Source organism: Carcharhinus amblyrhynchos, chromosome 28, assembly GCF_965287045.1.
Source record: "Carcharhinus amblyrhynchos chromosome 28, sCarAmb.v2.hapA, whole genome shotgun sequence".
Taxonomy (NCBI): Eukaryota; Metazoa; Chordata; class Chondrichthyes; order Carcharhiniformes; family Carcharhinidae; genus Carcharhinus; species Carcharhinus amblyrhynchos.
The window spans coordinates 25,592,203-25,611,750 of record NC_137351.1 but is presented as its reverse complement, the minus strand read 5'-3'; the positions used below and the strand labels follow the sequence as shown (position 1 = coordinate 25,611,750).

General features: G+C 41.4%; 1 non-coding gene across 1 annotated transcript; it reads right to left on the bottom strand.

Moving 5' to 3' along the window:
* Positions 1-12,425: 12,425 nt before the first annotated feature.
* trnak-cuu (transfer RNA lysine (anticodon CUU)) lies at positions 12,426-12,499 on the bottom strand. The gene has a single exon. It is a non-coding gene; the product is annotated as a tRNA-Lys (tRNA).
* Between the last annotated feature and the right edge of the window lie 7,049 nt (positions 12,500-19,548).

Below are 19,548 nucleotides of genomic sequence, written 5' to 3'. Positions count from 1 at the left end.
CCCCCACCTATCCCCCCCTCCACATGGCCCCTCATAAATCCTATGCTAACTTATGTCTCTCTATCCATCCACATGTCCACTCATATCCCATGCCTACACATGCCCCTCTATCCACCCTTCATGGCCTTTCATACCCAGATCCCCATGACCAATGTCAACTAAGTGACAAATCATGCCAAACTGTGAATCACACCCACCATCCTTGGCCCTCATCCTATCCATGTCAACCCACCAAGTATCATTGGATAGCTCTTTGCCTGTTTCAACAGTTTTTTGACATCATTGACAGTCCTTTCATAAGTTTGACAGTTCCAATGAGATTGTGCGTCATCATATTTATTTTTAACAGTCTGAAAGGATGTCTTATCTTGCCCAATGTGTGTCTTATTTCTCTCAAAGGATACTTTACTTCTCCCAAAGGAAGTCCCAAAGGAGGTTATATCCAAAGGAGTACTTTTCCTCTCCAAAATGACCCAAACAATTCACTACCTTCAGACCAGCTCTAGTTTAATCTGCACCCTCCAAATTTCACACTCCTGACCTACCAAAACCCCATTTCAGTGCAGGCAGCTGGCAATTTAACTGGCTACTGTGTTAACCGCACATGTACAAACACTGGCATGAATCCAGTCTGCTGTCCCCTTCTCTTCCCCACCACAAATGGAAATAGGAAGTGCCATGTTTGAGAGACATCATGGAGAAAATCTGGCTCTTTGCCTCTGCTTCAGTTGTTATCTCTGACAGTATATTCCACAGCTTCACCAACTTCTGCAAAAGAATATGTTTCTTGCCTTCTTCCCTGAAGTCTTCTGCTTTCAATCTTATATCTGTATCTCTCATTTGCAACCTCCAACCCACATAAAACAGCCTATTTTTATCTAACTTGTCACATCCCTTCAAAGTTTTATACACTAGTATCAAATTGTCCCATATTCTATCCGTTTCACAGCAAGCTTTTTTTATGTTTGTATTTCTGTATACCAGATAGCAACATAACAGTCTGAAATGTACCCCCTCTGTTGGCTCAATATTCTTCCAAAATGTGAAGACTAGAATTAGACACAAAATCAACTGTGGTTTTATTAAAATTTTATATAGATTTATTATTACACCTAAAGTTTTACATGCCAAAAGCCTTGCCACAAAATCTAAGATTTTATGACCTTAGGCGTTTGAGTGCTGCTTTTTAATGTCTTGCAATCTCAAATTCTAAATCCCTCTGTTCTTCCACATTACCGACCTTTCTCTTATTCAAAGAATAATTACTACTTGTTTTTTTTTCAACTGTACCACTTCAAACTTACTGACTTTGGAATAAAGCAAAATTCTGCGGATGCTGGAAATCTGAAATGAAAACAGGAAATGCTGGAAATACCCAGCAGGTCAGCAGCATCTGTAGAGACAGACACAGAGGGTGGAATTCTCCAGCCACGCTGGTCTAAAAGCTGGAAATTCCCATCCGACTGTCAATGGCATTTCACATTCACTGCAACCCGCCAGCTAAACTTCCAGTGGCGGGTGGAATGGGAAAATTCTGGCCATAGTTTCAAGTCTGTTTGACTCTTCTTCAGAGCTCTTCTGCTGAGTGTTCCCAGCATTTTGTGTTTTCACTACTGACACTGCATTTTAGTTGCTACAATTTTGCCAATTTCACTTACTTACCCAATTTTGCTTTTGTTTTGTCTTCAGGATTATTTATTGTACATGGACATACACCTTTTAAACTATTCATTGGCGTAATCATGAGCAAGAGAAATCCCAGAACAGATTCCATGCAACACAACTGCCCATTTTCAACCACCCTGAGGAACTATCCTTAATTTCTATTGCAGTTTCTGCTTTCCCAAATTCCATTGCCTTTAATCTTTCTCCAATAGCTCTCCGTACGGTACCTTATCAAGGGCTTTCTCAAAGTCCACATAAATTAGTATTCACTTAACATATCTGTCACCTCCTGAGAGAAATGGGTGGCATGGTAGCACAGTGGTTAGCACTGCTGCTTCACTGCTCCAGGCACCTGGGTTCGATTTCCATCTTGGGTCACTAGCTGTGTGGAATTTGTACGTTCTCCCCTTGTCTGCATGGGTTTCCTCCGGGTGCACCGGTTTCTTCCCACCGTCCAAAGATGTGTGGGTTAGGTTGATTAGCCATGCTAAATTGCCTCTCAGTGTCCCGAGATGCACAGGTTAGAGGGATTAGAGGGTAAATATGCAGGGATAGGGGGATTGGGCCTCAGTGGGATTGTTGTTGGTGCAGACTTGATGGGCTAAATGGTCTCTTTCTGCATTGTAGGCTTTCTGTGATTCTATGAAATCTGTAAAGTTTGACAAGCTAGTTATAATGGCAGAAGTCTTGCAGAATTTCTGCCCTATGTATCTAACATATTCCTGTCTTGTATTTTATTTCTGGGATCAATTTAGCAAAACCATGGCCAGACTTCTCCAGTCTCATATGGTCTGCCACTGCTGCCAGCCAGAGTGGAGAATTTGGCACTCAGGCAAATCTCCATTCACGGCAGTGGGGCCAGTGAATCATAGCCATGTGTGAGCTCAGAGAATTCTGGCCCATATGTATTCACTGAATCCACAGCCAACAATACCCTGGAGATTTCCATTGACCATAAATTGAACTGAACTAACCATATAAATACTGTGGCTACAGCAATAGGTCAATAGCTGGGAATTCTGTGGCAAGTAACTCATCACCTGACTCCCCAAAGACTGTCTACAATCTGTAAAGCATAAGTCAGGAGTATAATTAAATTCTGTCCACTTGTTGGAGCTGCAGTCATCTGGGTAACACTGAAGAAGCTCAACATCATCCAGGACAAAGCAACTGGTTTGATAGGCAGTTTATCCACCCCTTCAAGCATTCTCTCCGTTCAACACCAGAGCAGAGTGACAGCAATATGTACCATCTGCAAGTTGCATCGCAATAGCTTCCGAGGCTCCTTCTTCCAAACTCACAACCCACTCCATTTAAAAGAACAGGGGTCACAGATGCAAGGCATTCATGGATGGGATTTTCCAGCCACACTCGCCCCAAAGCCGGAAAATCCCACCTGAGGTCAACATACCTTTGCATGGTGCGTGCCCCATCTGCTATAATTCCGCTGGTGAACAGGATGGGAAAAGTCTGCCCTATCACCTGCAAGTTGCACTCCAAGTCACGCACCATTCCTGCCTTGAAATGAAATCGCCCTTCCTTTAATTACTCTGCGTTAAAATCCTGAAACTTCTTTCCTAACGGCACTATGCATGTCCTTACATGGAGATGCTGGCATTGGACTGGGGTAAGCATAGTAAGAAGTCTCACAAACCAGGTTAAAGTCCAACAGGTTTATTTAGACAAGCTTTCGGAGTGTCGCTCCTTCCTCAGGTGACTCACCCGAAGAAGGAGTGACACTCCAAAAGTTGGTGCTACCAAATAAACCTGTTGGACTTTAACCTGGTGTTATGACACTACTTACTGTGCATATCCTTAAGTCAAATGTAGTGCAGTGGTTCAAGAAGGTGGCTCACCACCTTCTCTAGGGCACAGCAAGAAGTCTAAAACACCAGCTTAAAGTCCAACAGGTTTATCTGGAACCAAATAAACCTATTGGACTTTAGCCTGGTGTTGTGAAACTTCTGATTATGCCCACCCAGTCCAATGCTGGCATCTCCGCCTCTTGTCTGGGGCAATTAGTGATGGGCAATAAATGCTGGCCTAGCCAGTGACGCCCAAGAACAATTTCTTTTTAAAGTTGAGAGATATGCACTGTTGATATCACACTATATTTTTATTTTAAGAACTGGAGTCTTGGCACGCCAAACAAAATGTATCATTGGAAAATTAGCATTTGCAATATACGCAGACGAAGAGTTAATAACTTCAGACAACGTCATAATTTTGAGCCGAGGTGCTAACAGATTTTAAATTACTGGGTGATCACCTGTACTTAGAATAATGAGAAATGTTATATGAACATGCTAATCTTTTGTCCACTTACAGTGGCAGCAGTAATTCCTCAACACATATCTGGGTAAGCTACCTCCAGAATATATCACTACAAAAATATTCATTATCTGTTGTTTTTCCTTTCATGTAATAAATTCATAAGTTGTGTGGAGAATGAAGGAGTAATTTAAAGTGAGGGTTTCACCTCCTGCAGCACTGGAAGATATATTACCCTGGAAAGAATGGACATTTTGTAAAAGCTTCCCACAAAATCAGGTTTAATCACTGATCCATTCAAAATTTCAGATGTAATGTAAAAACAGGAGTCGCCTGATTCTAATCAGTCTTGTGGTAATAACCTATACAAATTTTATTAATTATAGGCGCCTATATGTTTTATAGCCCATTTAGTAATAAGGCAATTAAAAACAATGCTATTCCCTACTGTTGTCTCATACCAGAAGTGATCAAAGAGCTGGAAAAGGAGAGAGGAATGTCTCTCATCATGGGATGGGTCTTTTGCCTTGGGCTACACTGCCTCATTAAAGCCAGAAAGATGCTGTTGATCGCCAATTAACCTGATTTGTTGGAACTCTGATACAGACCTCAGATGAAGCCAATTTTCTTTCCTAAATGAATGACAACAGTTATTGACAAAAATGCAGCGCTCACTTAAAAGGAAGATAAAGGAATCAGTGAATTATATGTATGTTTAGGAGAATTCAGAACGAAAGTATAAACAGTCTTTGATAAAAGAATATGCGCACTGCAGGGTTTAATTAGTGTGGATGGCTGCTATGCAGTTTTGAAGCATCGGGGAAGGATGATATGATTTTTAAAGGCATCGGGAATTAATGTTTTTGTTTATATTTCATAATTACCACTATGAAAGTTTCAGCACAAGTTTTCAAAGATCCTTTATAGAGTGGCCCGCTGATTACTTCCCTGTAAAATTTTACTGGCCAATAACATTTTCCTTTAAGTCATTTTGTAGTCGGGAAAACGATTAGATTGAAAAGTAGACACTGGAGATTTACTTCGTAATTGAGAAGCAACACCATAATTATCACGCCATCCCGAAACATGTGGAGACCAAAGGATATTTAGCTGTGGCTTTGTTTTTATAGCTTTCTCTTGACTGTTTAATTCTTTTATGTGTTATACTGAGAAACCAAAATAGTCCAATTATTAAACAGGTACACTCAAACAGGTTGGAATGTTAATATGGTCAGCATGGCGGCACAGTGGTTAGCGGTGCTGCCTCACAGCGCCAGGGACCCGGGTTTGATCCCCGGCTTGGGTCACTGTCAGTGTGGAGCCTGCACGCTCTCCCCGTGTCTGCGTGGGTTTTCTCCGGGTGCTCTGGTTTCCTCCCACAGTCCGAAAGACATGCTGATTAGATGCAGTAGCCATGCTAAATTTTCCCTCAGTGTACCTGAACAGGTGCCGGAGTGTGGCGACTGGGGGATTTTCACAGTAACTTCATTGCAATGTTAATGTAAGTCTACTTGTGACAGTAATAAATGAAGAAAAGTGCTTTCATTCGCTGTGCATTCTTGTTCTTAGATTGCAGGAAAATTCACCAAATTATATTCAGGAGTAAGACTTGTTGCCAAATTGGCATCTTCTGACCAATGACTCATAGCTAGTGTAATATGGATTGTATAATTTGGACAAAGCAGTGTATCTGTGGAAAACCATAAAGAAAATGATCTGTACTCTTATCTTTGTTATCTATTGCTTTTCCTGTCAGATAATTCAGTAAGAAAGCATACAGATAGCGACGGAGCAGTTTGAAGTCAGCATTTCATGTTACGCAACACTTAAAGTTGTATTTCCCTGGGAAGTGCTTACGTTTTAGAAATAATTCCCAAACAACAAAATTCTGAATCAAAGGAAAATGCAGACATCCCACAGGCCAACATGAGAAGAGATGAAAAGTGCTTTTGGTAATCAAAGTTCATTTTTAAAAGCGTTAACATGTGGCTACAGCTTCAATATAAATTGTCCCAAAAATTTCATACAAATCCCTACAGTGCAGAAGAAGGCCATTCGGCCCATCCAGCCTCCACTGATTCTTTGAAAAAGCATATGGCACTGCTGGAGCTGCTCAGCTGCCAACCAACTGGATTGGCTAGCAGCTCTCAAGGGTGGGACTTCCTTTCTCACACCCAACCTTCTAAGGTTACCCCCAGCATATTATCACGACAGGGGATCTTTTCAGTGAGTTTAAAGGTTTTTTTAATAGTGTCATAAGTCGACTTACATTAACATTGCAATGAAGTTACTATGAAAATCCCCTAATTGCCACACTCTGGCACCTGTTTGGGTACACTGAGAGAGAATTTAACATGGCTAACGCACCTAACCAGCACATTTTTTGCACTGCGGGAGAAAACTGGAGCACCCAGAGGAAAACCACACAGACAAGGGGAGAATGTGAATATTCCGCACAGTGACCCAAGCCAGGAATCGAACCTGGGTCTCTGGCACTGTGAGGCTGCAGTGCTAACCACTGTGCCACCATGTTTCCTCAATGCCACCGAGCCCAGGTTCCCACCTTCCTTAGTGTAATTACCTCTTTAAGTTGTTAACCCTTTACTCTAAGTGCCTTTCCCAATCCCTGCTGTTTAAGGGACAGGTCAAGGGTTTGATTAGAAATTGACAGGCTAACAATTCATTTTGTTTGACATTCTCTCTGCTTCAAATACACTGGTAGAGAAACTGTAAAATTCACCTCTGTGTATTTCTTCACTCCCACAAGATTGTAACAACTAGGAAATCTTTGGATTGATGAGAATTTGCACTCATCAACTTTTAATCTCATTGCAATGATCCTTGAAAAAGTTGCATTTAGTTAATAGTACTTAAATTAGATTTTTAATGATGGGCTAACTTCAGAATTCTGCTAAACACACGCAATCACTATGAAAAGCCAGTTTTATATTTATACATTTTATATTTGTCAACTTTCTCCATTAGGATAAGTAATTATTTTAAAATAATACATTTTTAAAGTTGTTTAACTTTATTTTAGCTTCCATCATAATCCAATTGTTATAACTTATTTCATTATCCAAAATTTCAAATTAAGGGATTTAATAGTTTTAACATCCCGGTTTCCTGGCTGTGAGAATACTTCAATATGATTGGCTGCTTATCCAGCTTGCTGACATCACTGTTGCTGGACACTTGGAAATCCCTTTGAATCGGTGCTGGAATCCATGTCACCAAAACCACTGGATCTTTGTGGAAAGCTTTCTTCAATGTCTGTGGCGAATGCTGTTGCTCCACTGCTGACTGCACATTTGCTATGTCTGAAATCAAAGAGCAAATCGTTCAGGATTATAAAATGGCAATTTAATAATGGGCTGTTTTCCCTTTCATCAGAAACAATACTGCGCCTGCTTTTATTGTCTTTGGATCCAATGTAAATACTGGATGTTAGCTAACTGGAAGATATGTACTCTTTCAGTGTGGTAAAGGCATTCATATTCATTAGGTTTATACTCACGCAGAGCTTAGCATTGTTTTTACAGCAGTATTCAAGGTGGTTTATTGCTCTATCATTTATTTAGAGTAAGTTACAGAGCAAATATATTCACAATTTAAGTGCTGGATGAATTGGAGTCATTTAAATTAATTGATCTCTGGCCACACTTACTCATTCCATGCTGATGTGTGTACCATCCTTTAGAATTTGTGCTACATCCTGTGGTACACAGTGGTTTAGACCAATCACACTTTGGAAAGTGGTCTTGTTTTGTCGGGTTTACTTAGGTAGGACAGCATGCTTGCTTTTGTTCTGTGTGGATAATTGTGACAATTATTAGAGGCTGTTTTCAGAAGTTCCTTTCTGTGCACAGTTTGCGATGTGCCTGCTGTTCATTCGTGTAAGGTCACTTTTCTGATTTGTTTGTCCATTCTCTACTTGAACACTCCAGCTTTGACTTTTTCATGCACAACTGGCAGGTTTACCAGGATTTATATCTGATTCACTTTTAGTTGTTGAGCATTGCAGTTTGGAAAGGGCAGCACAGTGGAACAGTGTCTAGCGCTGCTGACTTACAGCAGTAGGGACCCGGGCTCCATTCCGGCCTTGGGTGGCTGCGTGGAATCTGCATGTTCTCACCCTGTGTCTGTATCAGTTTCCTTTGGGTGCTCTGGTTTCCTCCCAAAGTCTAAAAATATGCAAATTATGTGGATTAGCCATGCTAAATCACCCCTCAGTGTTCCAAGATGTGTAGGTTAGGTGAATGTGCAGGGTTACGGGGATAGGGTTGCGGACTGGGCCTACATGGCATGCTCTTTCAGAGGGTCAGTGCAGACATGATGGGCCAAATGGCCTTCTTCTGCATTGTAGAGATTCTATGGATATTGTGCTCGTAATTTCATACTCTTTACTGAGAGAATAGATGGTAGAAGGAATGGAAAGGACATGCAGATTGATTAACTATCTGCCAGGCCAGCGGTGAATGCTCTTTCCATTTGCCAGAACTCTCCGGAGTGGGGATTTCTCCAGACAGAGAGGTAGGATTGCGATCCATTAATTCAAAGATATTTGAGAAAAACATACACTATAATCTCTTAATCCATATCAGTGAATTTACATATGCCTTTTGATTATTAAAGCAGTGGAAAGTGTGGGATAGATTCTACAATTCATGCTTTCAGCGCCTGGCAATATATGCTGGGAGAGCATTTCAGCAATTTGCCCAAGGAAACAATGAGGCAACACATGGATGGAGAGTCCTGTGTGCTCCACAACCCCGCTTCTATAATCTTGATACCTGCTCCTAGTATGCAAATCTCCAGTCACGGTGTAAATTTGTAAAACCTGTGACTAACAAGACTAAACTCTACCAGAAAGAAAGAGGCAATGAGGACAAAATAGGGTAAAGAATAAGGTAAAAGTTTGTGCATGATGCAAGACTTGGAAGTATTGTAAACCGTAAGGAGTATTGTGACAGACATCAAGAGGTCACGAGCTGGTGAAATGGGCGGACATGTAACAAATGAAAATAATGCAGCAAAATGTGAAGTGATACATTTGGCAGGAAGGATGAGAATAGACATTACAAAATAAAGGACACAATTCTAAAAAGAGGAGCAAAGTGACTCGGGAGTATAGGTGCCAATGTATATGTACATGTTGAAGGTGGCAGGACAGATTAAGAAAGCGATTAATAAGACATATGAGATTCCGAGCTTCATAAATAAAAGGCATCGAGTATAAAGACTGAGAAGTTATGGTGAAATTATATACAACATGAGATCAGCCTCAAAAGAAATATCAGTCAGAATTCTCCAGTCATTCACCCCAATGGGATTCTCTGGTCCCGCTGTAGTGAGAGGAGATTTGGCTGAGTGCCAAATTCCCTGTCCTCGGTTGCAGCGGTGGTGGGACATGAATGGCAGAAAAATCCTGGCCATTGTGTCCAATACTGGGCACCATATTTTTGGAAGGATAGTAGGCACTAGAGAGGTTGAGGAAAAGATTTACAATAGTACTTCTTGGGATGAAGAACTGCAGTTACATGGATAAATGTTAAAAGCTGGGGCTGTTCCCTGTAGAGGAGAGAGCGGTAAGAGGACATTTCATAAACATGTACAAAATCATGAAGGATCTGGACAGCTTGGCTAGGGAGAAATTGTTCCCTTCGGCAGAGTGGTTGAAAACCAAAGGACACTATTTCAAAGTGATGAACCAAAAGAACAGCAATGACAACCTGAGGATTTTGTTTTTTATGCAGTGGATTGTTGGGATCTGGAAGCATTGCCTGAGCATTATGGTGGAGGTAGATTCAATCATTGCTTTCGAAAGGAAATTGGATCATTATCTAAATAGAAAATAATTGCAGGGCAATGGGAAGTGGGACTAAATAAATTGCTCTTCCAGTGAGAGGGACAAACACGATGGACTGAATGGCCTTCTTGTGTGCTGTTCACTCACTCTAAGATTTTTTTGAAAATGGGGTAAGTACGAAATAAAAATGCTGTATGATTACCTTTACAATCCTAAGAATATTCTACTACTGCCTCATAATTACCATTTAATATTAGTAGTCAAATGCTTAGCATGTTTGATTGACATGCCTTTGTCCGCTGTTTTAATGGAGGCTCTAATCCTTTCATTTTAAAGCTCCTTTTGTTTGCGTGCTTAACGCATTGTGGGCTGCGGACATGTGACAACATGCCATTTCATTCAGGTTTCTAAAACCTTTGATAAGGCGCCTGATGAGCAATTCTTTGAATAATGTTGACTTTTTAATATCATAAGGACTGTGCCATTTTGAGCTACATGGTTGCCTATTTGCGAAGTTGATGGTGTTGTGAGCTGGTCCATAAAGGGTGGTCGCAAGACTGAATTGACCAGGTTTAAAACTGTATAGAAACTGGATATAGCCCGGTGTGAACAAATGTTCCTTGTAATGTTTTTCATTTTGTCTTCACATCTATCCCTTTTGCAGCCTCCCACTGTATGAAATTAAATCCAGAGAAGGTTTATGTGAAGTCCTGAAGATTGTCTACAAATTCCTTCCGAAAAAAAATTGTTTCGGTGTGGAAAGGACAATAATGTCTTAATGCTCCTGCTTCTGATTCCAAGCTGGTGAAGTGAATGAAGGAATTGCTCTGGGTCAAACATCTCACCTACTGACCCAGGAGCTGAACAGAATCATCGCACTTATAAGAGGCACGCTAGGAAACATCCAGCATATCGTGGAATTCAACCTGCAGACGTAAGGAGTCAACACATGCCAATGTATAATATATTCTCTACTCGCACATTTTCCTTATGCCGTTACCTCCGTGGTTATCCAAAAGATTGCATTCAAAATGGGACAATGTTATATGAAGCAAAAGAGAAAGAACATGTATATTTAGAGGCTGGAGAAGCTGAACAAGATCAGAGCATTTCAGAGCTAAAATATGAAGGTTTGACTAAGAAAAGCCTAATTAAGAAATTGTCAGAACAGGAGCTTCATGCATTAGTGACTCCTGTGAATATAATGCAAATGTAAATCTGTTTAACACGAGAGTGATATGCACAATCAGAAAAATTGATAACATAAACACCACATTGATGCAAAGCAGAATCCTATCCAATAAAAGTAATTTCAGCTTTTTACGGAAAAATCTATAGCAGCAACAAAATCATGAGTGCAGTTATGGGATCATAGAATCCCTTCAGTGCAGGAGGAAGCCATTCGGCCCATTGAGCCTGCACCAACAACAATCCCACCCAGACCCTTTCCTGGTTACCCCACGTTTTTACCCTACTAATTCCCCTGACACTAAGAGGCGATTTAATTTGGCCAATCAACCTAACCTGCACATCTTTGGCCTGTAGGAGGAAACTCAAGCAACCAGAGTTAACCCACGCAGACATGAGGAGAATGTGCACACTCCACACAGACAGTTACCTGAGGCCAGAATTGAACCTGGGTCCCTGGCACACGAGGCAGCAGTGCTAATCAGTGTGCTGCCCATTATAATGTTTACAGTTTGTTGTACCAAACTCAAAGAGGAAATATTGCCCCAGCTAGTGGAATTTGGAGCTGAATCTCGAAATCTGATGACTAACTTCCTTCTGGGCTTACAATTAACATTTATTTATTGGTGTCACCAATAGGCTTACATTAACACTGCTATGATGTTACTGTGAAAATCCCCTAGTTGCCACATTCCGTCGCCTGTTCGGGTACACGGAGGGAGAATTGAGCATGGTCAATGCACCTAACCAGCACACCTTTTGGACTGTGGGAGGAAACTGGAGCACTCAGAGGAAACCCACACAGACACGGGGAGAATATATAGATGCAGATAGTGAACCAAGCCAGGAATCGAACCTGATGTGAGGCAACAGTGCTAACCACTGTGCCACTATAATTACTTCTAAATGTATATTGATTAAGATCAGTATTATTTGTTAAGGCTGTTTCAATGAAAGTTAAACACAATGGACATAACAAGACTTTTATGTAGTTGACCGGTCAGGTATTTCCTTAGAATTGATTTGCCTCCTCCATGACCTCACCAGACATGCAATGGAAATTTCTAATCAGCACCTACCCAATGGTTTTCCTAACCTTCTGTTGAAGTTACAGCAGTGGAACAGCAACAGCTCTGAAGAAATACGTGGCTCAACTGTATTGATATTTAGGATCCCTACAGTGCAGAAAGAGACCATTTGGCCCATCAAGGCTGCACTGACCACAATCCCACCCAGGCTTGCCCCCATATCCACTCGCTAATCCCTCTAACCTCTGCATCTCAGGATACTAAGGGACAATTTTAGCAGGGCCAATCAACGCAAATCTTTGGACTATGGGAGGAAACCGAAGGAAACCCATGCAGACACGAGGAGAATGTGCAAACTCCACCTGGACAGTGACCCAAGCTGGGAATTGAACCCAGGTCCCTGGAGCAATGAAGCAGCAGTGCTAACCACTATGCTACCGTGCTGCCCGAGTGTTTAAAGCAACAGCGCCAATGCGGGGCTCAAACCCACAACCCTGAGATTAAGAGTCTCATGCTCTATCGACTGAGCTAGCCGGGCACTTGGAAAGTTTATTCCAATTTAAGCGCGATAGTTTTTGCCTTGATGCCCTATAATTTCTCGACAAGGGTGGGAGTTTATCAAAATTACTTCAAAGGGACTGAATAACTGACCGGATTTATATTTCAGGAAGTTTTGCAGAATATTTATGCAGATAAAGAAACGTAAACATATTGTTAACACACACATCACTGTATGACCCTTTTTAAACTCCAGTCCTAAGAAAGCATTCAATAATCCATACTGCCCAATGTATCTAAGTATATTCTGCTCATTCACTTTTCTCGTTTGCCGCACTGAGTAAGCACATAGAAAACAATGCCATACAGCAACACATTATCAGCATGGTGGCACAATGGTTAGCATTGCTGCCTCACAGAGCCAGGGACCCATGTTCAATTCCGGCAATGGGTGACTGTCTACGTGAAGTCTGCACATTCTCCCCATGTCTGTGTGGGTTTCCTCCCGGTGCTCCAGTTTCCTCCCATAGTCCAAAGATGTGCAGATAAGGTGGAATGGCCCTGTTAAATTGTCCCTCAGTGTCCAAAGACATATACGTTAGATGGATTAGCCATTGTAAATGTGTGGGGTTATGGTTATAGGGTGGAGAGGAGGGCAAGATGCTCTTTCAAAGATTCAGTGCAGACTCACTTAGCTGGATGGCCTCTTTCTGCATTGTAGGGATTCTATGATTCCAAATTCTAGCTCTTAGCTATAGTTCTGGCTTCACTTGTGATTCCAGTTCCATGCTATTCTTGTGCACATACATCTGACTGATTTAAAACGAGCCTGAATGCTCAGCCGCATCAATGTCACTCGTGGTTAATGCTTGTAATGTTCTTGGATGTACGATATCCATTAGCTACTAAACTGGCAGATTGATTGTCATAAAATCATTCAAAGAGAAGCTGAAAGTTCAAAGTAATTTCAGAAGTGTGAGAGAAGGTTTTGTATTTTTTTCTCTCTTTATGCACAGACTGGAGCCTCAATTTCTTCACCAGAAAATCAAAGCTTGTGGTTTTGTGACTGGATTTGGCACCCGTTGTTAGCTGGCCTGAAGTGCTTGTCGGGGCCTTTCAGCCTTAAAGGAACTCCTGCAGCTCGTCTAAAAAACTGATCATTTTCTGGGGTGCACTGGTATTTTAGGAGGAATCTCTCACAAATTCACCTCCACAACATCCAATCCTCAGTGCCTTGTGACAGTCTTCCCACTTCATCTTTCAAGGCTGAGATCCATGCTGGATCTTCACTTCTTTTCAAACATTGAGCCCCTCAAAGTGTACTTGCGGAGTGGAAGTGAGTGTCAAGCAAAAGAATGAGGGCCTTTCATGACTGCAATTGGGCCGCACCCAGAGCCTGCCTACTGTGGGCAGAGATTTCAAATCAACCCCCAACTCATCTAAGTGCTATCTTCGTGGTTATAAAGAAATCAAGAATTTGCATTTATTTAGTGCCATTCTTGCCACCCCACAGCCAGTGACATACTTTTGCAGCATAGTCACTTTTGCAATAGGGAAGTTGGCAGCAAATTTGAGCACATCAATCTCCCATAGACATCAACGAAATAGTAACCAGGTCATCTATTTTCAATGGACGTTAGCTAAGCGATGAGGATTGGGAGAACGCCCCTAAATTTCTTCGGATAGCACCAGGGAAACTTTTATATCTGAGAGGTAGATAGAGTCTTGCTTTAACATCTCATCTGTCAGTGCAGCACTCCCTCAGCACCACATCGTCGAGCCCATGTAATGTGCTCGGGTCTCAGGAAGTGAGGCTTGAACCCCCAACCTTTTGATTCCGATAAGCTACCATCACTGGCCCCACATGGACTGGAAGATTGGTCTAATGGTAATTAGGTACACAATGTGGACCATGAAACTCTTGACTAAATAATCTTTGCAGACAGCTTTGAAACGACTGTGAGTCAGTGTGGGCTCATTCACCAACTTGAACAGAGGCAACCTGAGCCAAATGATTTAAATTTTAGATAAATTGTTGTAAAACAGTTGGGACCTGTACATTGTTAAGAAATAAAATGAAGTTAAAATGAGAGTGAAACTGAAGAGGCAATCGAGACAAAAGCGGACAAGCAGAATGTACGTCACGTTTTTAAAAATTACTTTCATTAAAAATTGTAAGCATTTATTTCAGTATTGGTTGTTTATCTGATCTCACCTTTGATTATGTCATTATTATTTGAATGATATTGGTAATGTATTCTGAATATATAAAACTGTAACATTCTGAATCATTTCGGCAGGTTCAGGGAAGTCAGAATTCACTCTGCCTGTCAGATCACAAAGGGTTAAGTAGCAAAAAGCTTGCATACATCCCCTCTATTTTTGTCTCTCACATAACCAGTCAGCTAAAGACCTCACCGTGTTGTTTCTTTTGCGACTGATACAAATGCAAGCCAAAATATTATTTTGTCCCAATCGGTGTCTCAGTTCACTTGTTTTTAATGCTTTCATGAATCATTGCTTTTTCACGTTAATAGGATTTTAAGTCCCTCAAGAAATACAAATATTCGTTACAATTTTCCAGACTTGTACCAATGCCAACACATGGAGCCCTTTGTATACATGGAAGTTGGGTCTGCGTTTGAACTTTCCATGCAGACAGTGTTAAAAGTCAATGCAGCACTAAACTGTCTCCATATCTCCTTCGCACGTCTAAAGGGGAAAGCAAAGTCAACAGACAAACAAAATAGGGACAGTAGGTTAACGCTACCATTGTATTTCGATAAGGGCAAGTTTCACCTTTGACCTTCCAATCAGCTGAAATGGAGCCTCTGTTTACTCACGTGTTCCTCTTAACAACCAGTGAGCACCTAGGCTATTTTGCTGATGTGCTTTCAATGTATTATAAAGCTTGTTTAATAAGCTGACTTAGTCCCCCAGACATTAGCCAACAGAGGCCAGATTCTTTAACTGTACCAACACTTGTAGAAGATGTGCCTATAAGTGCATTAAAGTTTCTCAATGTTCAGGAAACACTGAGCTCTATCGTACCCATCGAGCCATGAAAGAAGCAAGTTAAAGCCCCAATTGAAGCGGCAAAATAATTTCACACGAATGTGTTAGACACACACTACACAGGGTAATTTCAATAATAGTGAGCGTGTCAAACAAGAGTAAAAAACAGCTACTTTTGTTGGTCAGTTCAGGGGTCAATGAAACTTCACTCTTTGCTCTTATTTTGAGTTTGCTTTGATCAGCATTACTCTGGAGTTCAGCATACAATATAATCACACTTACCACAGATCTGCTTCATCCAAAGATGTGCAGGTTAGTTGGATGGGCCTTGCCTAATTGCCTGTTAGTGTCGGGGGACTAGCTAGGGTAAATGCATGGGGTTATAGTGATAGGGCCTGGGTGGGACTGTTGTTGGTGCAGACTCGATGGGTCGAATGGTCTCCTTCTGCACTATGGGATTCTATGATTCAGTAACTAAAGTATTTGGCCTGCAAAAGTTGAAATAACAACAACAAAAAATATATATATATACATATATATGTTTATATTTATAACTATTTGGCATTGTTAATGTAATGAAATGTCCCAAGGTGGGGCATTATAAAATGACACTAAACTACAGCAGGAGATATTGTGCAGGATTTTACAGCCTCGCTTGTCCCGAAACCATAAAATCCTGTCCGAGGTCAATGGACCTTTCCATTGTCTGCCCCTCACCTGCTTCAATTCCCCTGGCAGGTGGAGTGGTAAAATTCCACTATTAGGTCAGTTGACCAAAAAGTTTTAAGAATGGTTAAAGGGGGGAAGCAAGTAGAGTTTAGGGAGAGAATTCCAGAGATTGGTACCTGGGCAACTGAAGGCATGGCCATCCGTTGTAGAGCAATTATGATCAGTAATCCATGAGATGCCAGAATTAGAAGAGGTCATGTATCTCAGAAGATTGTCAGGTTGGAGGAGATTGTAGAGATAGGGAGTATCAAGGCCATGGAGGGTTTTGAAATCAAGGGTGAGAATTTTAACATCAAAATGTTGTTTGACCAAGAACCAACGTGTATTAGCAAGCTGTCAGAGACAGAATTTGCATGTTTGTCTTTACTACCTATTATGTTTGTCTTTAAGAGGTGCGTGTTTTCTTAACCTCAGAGTGAGTGCCCCAATTAAATTCCAGCAGCAAGCTGTTTCTGAGTTTAAAGATAAAAGGTTATTTATTGTTACATATGTATTGCAAATTTGATGCAAGTTTCACTTGCTCATCTCATAGAGTTTCACACAAGATCAGATTCAGATGAAGATAATATCCTATTACAACTTCTAAGCATCTCAGTTTATTTTGTGGCAGGCCTGTAGTTTCTTAGATGAAGTTGATGCTTAAGTTGAAGTGAAAGTCTTGTCGTATTTTCAAGTGATTGGGTCTCAGGTTAACTCGAAGTTGGAACATGTGGGGGAGTCCATTTATCTGTTAAAGCTTCCCGCATTCAAAGAATTGTTGTTTATTACCTTGATTGCTTGCATTACTTGCAGCTAGCTCAATGGCTTTTGATGGAACTCTGTCTGTAAGCAACTTTGTGCTGATTTAAAATCAGACTGCATTAATAGTTCCCTCATCAAATGACTCCCACAAGTTCAAAATTCTTTTTCAAAACAATAGGCTGGTGTGCATGTTGATTCCAATTATCCTGTGTGGTCATTTGACATTGAGATTCACTTGGGCTGGTTTAGATGAGGGAAATGTCCATAATGCAATGGTTGGTTTTTCAATACATCTGTCTTATACACGTTGAGCAGAACTTTAAGAACCCTCTTGCAAGTGGGATTTTCCAGTCCCACCGAAGTACATGGGCTTTTGAACAACTCACTCCATTTTCTGGACACACCCCTGCTATGACAGGGTTGTGAAACTCCGACCATTGAGCTGCTATGTTCCCTTGTGTCCAGGATTAAGCAGAGCGTCAGGTTAGCTGGAATTCTGTAATCCTTTGTGTTGCACCCATCCTCAAGCAGATGGATGTGTGAATTCCCTGGATGGCTGTAGATGATCATATTTAATTACTTATTCATTTGAGACTTTGCTCAAAATGCCAAACATTGCATGAGTTGAGGTATGCGTTTAAATAGTTTTTGTGAATCCAGTTTTCAAAAGTATTGACTGGAAGTTTATAATATCCTGGGACATGACAAAGCACAGGGATATTTGGGGAACAGGGCTTGCTGCCAATTAAGACATGGGCAGCAGAGTTTGGATCACCTCAAATTTACAAAGGGTAGAATTCAGGAGACCAGCCAAGAATAGTTACATCTAAAGATAACAAAGGCACGGATGAAGGTTTTAACAGCAAATGAATGGAGACGAGGGCAATGTTATGGAAGTGAAAATAGAAAGTTTGAAAGGTGCCATGTTATGAAGTTGAAAGCACACCTTGGGATTAAATGCAACACCAAGATTGCAAACAGATTGGTTTCATCGCAGACTGTAGCCAGAGAAAAGGATGGAGTTAATGTATTATTCATTTAACAAATGTAAATCCCCAAAGCCAAGTGATAGTCTCCTCATTTGCTGATTTCAAGATGATTAGTCCGCCACTTGGTCTGTCAAGGGGCCACTCCTCAGTAAAGAGCAGCACAGTTTATGTCTTTCTACAAATGCGTAAGGGGTTTGTACTGAGACCCCAGCGGGGGAGGTTGGCTGCACTGGGGGCCTGGCCTGCCTTAAACCTGTTTAACTAGTACTACAATCACCGTGACAGTTCCAATTTTGCCATCCAACAGGTGGAACTTGTCACTGGGAATTTGTTGGTGACTTCCCATGTTTACCATTCCTTGATCCAAGGAATATCTGCTGGGAGATTTTCCTCCTCCTCCCCCAGTATGGTTTTCAGTTGAGACTGGATAATGGGTGGGATGTGTAACAAGATGGACAATGTATTGACATCCAAGTTGAATTTATACCTCATCATTTTCAAACGGCTAAGTGTTTCTCTTTCCTTTGCAACAAGGCAGGAAGATCCACAAGATCATCTGAGTTCCTCAGGATTACAATCTGAACCACAGCATACTTGGTCATCCACTGAACTAGAGCCAGAATCCAGCTATAAGTAAGTTAGAGGATAACAGTAAGTTTAAGGAGGGTAAGTTACTGATCATGAAAAAGAGGGAAAAATGAATGTGATAAATGGCTGACTTCTGCTGAACGATTTAGCATGGTTTAGTGGCCTTCCAACATTACTTCTTAAATCTAACCACAGAGAGCTGCCTTCAACTGGAAGTTTCTTCATGAATAAGTGTAGCTGAACCATTCCCTGCATCAAAGCAAGCTGGAATAGCGATTGTGGCAGATTCCACCACATGGTTTGCCACTTTGGTGCTATCTGCTGTGCAGGTTGCCATTGAGCAGTAATATGCCATCAATGGTTTAAGGCATGGTGAATGAAAAAGCAGCATTATTCCTACTGATGTTGACAAGACACCAAGGTTAAGACTCTATGAGGTGATCACTGTCAATTTCACCATGCATAAAGGGAAGAAAGCACGCAATCATGACTGAGGGATTTAGAGTCCTCTGTGATCAGTTTATGATTACGTAGACCAGTAAATGTATCTGAAATTTGGGCTTCCGATAACGATCTTGCATTATGACATGCCAGAACAGGCGTGTGACACTCAAATCACAGCTAGTCCCTAACAAATGGCAGGAGAAACTGAAGTAATCACATAACCACTCCATACCCCCATTACCCATCTGTGGCTGAAATTAGGTAGACTTGAGTGGCACAGTGGCACAGCCCTGCTGTCTCACAGCGCCAAGGACACGGGTTCAATTCTAGCCTTGGGTCATTGTTTGTGTGGAGTTTGCACAGTCTCCCCATGCCTGTGTGGGTTTCCTCCAGGTGCTCCAGTTTCCTTCCACACTTCAAAGATGTGCTGGTTAGGTGGATTGGCCATGCTAAATTGGCCCTAGTATCAGGGGATCAGCAGGGTAAATATGTGGGGTTATGGGAATAGGGCCTGGGTGGGCCCTGCTCTATTCTATTCCATTCTATGATTCTATTCCTGACCCACTCCCTGGCTGGACAATCT